General features: G+C 57.3%; 1 non-coding gene across 1 annotated transcript in view; it reads left to right on the top strand.

The window, feature by feature from the left end:
- The first annotated feature begins 1,867 nt into the window (after nt 1–1,867).
- LOC126444006 (small subunit ribosomal RNA) overlaps nt 1,868–2,500 on the top strand; it is a 1,910-nt gene continuing 1,277 nt past the window's right edge. The window contains exon 1 of the ribosomal RNA XR_007582345.1: nt 1,868–2,500. This exon is cut by the window's right edge and continues 1,277 nt beyond it. This is a non-coding gene — a ribosomal RNA (small subunit ribosomal RNA).

Here is a 2,500-nt window from a genome sequence, read left to right as displayed (position 1 = left end):
ACCTATATTGCGCCTTAACCTAACCTATATTGCGCCTTAACCTAACCCACGTTGCGCCTTAACCTAACCCACGTTGCGCCTTAACCCAACCCACGTTGCGCCTTAACCTAACCCACGTTGCGCCTTAACCCAACCCACGTTGCGCCTTAACCCAACACACGTTGGGCCTTAACCTGCTCTGTAATTGTCATACGACGCGTTAAATTAGTGTAGTGTTGCCTAACTGCAACCCCCGCAATATAGTTTGCTACTCGCACTGCCCGGTCCCCAGAGTATCGCTTCATGTTAAACACCTTGCAGCTATACACTGTAATGCGGACGGCAGCAGGACGTACATGCTCAATGCCCTTCGCAGTTGTTCATTGGCATTCGCATGGCGAAGCACAGCCTACGTTGTGGTACGGCTTGTGTCAACTGTCCGCTGATGTTGTACGTCCAAATCACACACTGTACTGCACATTGGTCCTCATGTACTGAATGATACATCGTGGTACATGTGTGACCGTACCACGACTGCGCCAACAACGGCGAACCATACGGTCCAAATATTGTGCACTCAGCTACGTGTCGTCTCCCTATAAGAGCTGGATTGCAGTATGGTATGCCGTGGATGGCGATCACCATGAGCCGTCTGTTGATGTAGTGGCGCGTGTTGTCAGACGTAGTCGTCTCTTCTCACACACCGTGATAGCATGGTGCACTGCGTTCCACATCTGCGACATGCGACAGAGGCCGGTTGACAGTCGTTCGCGCAATGGACATCGCATACGTACGGGGGCCACCTTCCACGTGTTCGCGAAGCGTGCACATGTTGTTGCGTGTATGTGGGCAGACATAGTGTGTCGTGACACCTGACACAGGCATGCAACAATCGTTGAATTTGCAAATGGCGATGGACGTCTACGTTTGCTGGTGACGTTACGCAAATGAAGAACTGGTAAACCGTTGTGGTGCGGTTGTTCTCGCTAGAGGTGAATCAGTGATGGCGACGATCGGTTGAGCTACCAACCGGTTGTTTCAGCGATACCCACCATGCCCACGAACGTGAATGGCATGTGGGTGTGAAGCGATACGCGGCGGTGGCTGGGTGGGACCGTCCCCGGCCGGTGAGGGGGGGCCTCCCGGCGTGCTGGCCGCGCGGTGCGTGGGCGCACGCGCTACAGCCGGCTGGTGGGGGCGGCCAGTGGCAGGCGCGCCGGCCGACGGAGGCGGCAGGCGGCGCAGCTGCGCGCCGGCGCACCCTGCACGCGGCGCCGTGCGGCCAAAGTAGGTCCTCGCGGGCCCGGTGCGAAGCGCGGTGGACATCTGCAGTGTGCTGGTCCGATTGAGGACTGTGTGCGCTGAGGATGCGCCGCCGCCCGGCGCTCGGCGCCGCGACGCCGTCTGCTGCTCGGTCGCCTCTGCGGTTCTCGCAGGTGGATTGTATCGCAGCTGTGCGGACGTGTTGGCGCGTGCGCTGTGCTGGGAGAGTTCGCTTCGGCACCCAAGTGGGGCTTTTGTCCTTCTGTGGCGCTGGCGTTGGAGCTGCCGGCCACCGTAGGTGGCGCGTGTTGTCTCCCGCCGGCAATGCCACGACAGCACGCTCCCGGGCCTCTGTCGGCAGCGGCAAGCTCAGTTGGGAGCACGGGTGGTCGCACCTAAAGCGTCTACTCGCCAAACTCCGGGCGATTGCGCCTCTCTCGAACCCGACCAAGTACTTAGGACGGCGCTGCGCGCCGCCGGGACCTGAGAGGGTTTCGAGGTGTATTGTGCAGGGGAGCTCAGCCTCCTCCTGTTTGCAGAATAATTGAGCGGACGCTTGCGTGTTCGCGCGGGCTCCCGGGACACACTCCCGGGCGGCCGGCTGCTCAGCTCTAGTTGACGCAGCTCCCTGGTTGATCCTGCCAGTAGTCATATGCTTGTCTCAAAGATTAAGCCATGCATGTCTCAGTACAAGCCGCATTAAGGTGAAACCGCGAATGGCTCATTAAATCAGTTATGGTTCCTTAGATCGTACCCACGTTACTTGGATAACTGTGGTAATTCTAGAGCTAATACATGCAAACAGAGTCCCGACCAGAGATGGAAGGGACGCTTTTATTAGATCAAAACCAATCGGTCGGCTCGTCCGGTCCGTTTGCCTTGGTGACTCTGAATAACTTTGGGCTGATCGCACGGTCCTCGTACCGGCGACGCATCTTTCAAATGTCTGCCTTATCAACTGTCGATGGTAGGTTCTGCGCCTACCATGGTTGTAACGGGTAACGGGGAATCAGGGTTCGATTCCGGAGAGGGAGCCTGAGAAACGGCTACCACATCCAAGGAAGGCAGCAGGCGCGCAAATTACCCACTCCCGGCACGGGGAGGTAGTGACGAAAAATAACGATACGGGACTCATCCGAGGCCCCGTAATCGGAATGAGTACACTTTAAATCCTTTAACGAGTATCTATTGGAGGGCAAGTCTGGTGCCAGCAGCCGCGGTAATTCCAGCTCCAATAGCGTATATTAAAGTTGTTGCA

The sequence above is a fragment of the Schistocerca serialis genome, unplaced genomic scaffold, assembly GCF_023864345.2.
Source record: "Schistocerca serialis cubense isolate TAMUIC-IGC-003099 unplaced genomic scaffold, iqSchSeri2.2 HiC_scaffold_213, whole genome shotgun sequence".
NCBI lineage: Eukaryota > Metazoa > Arthropoda > Insecta > Orthoptera > Acrididae > Schistocerca > Schistocerca serialis.
This window is presented reverse-complemented; position numbering and strand designations above follow the sequence as displayed.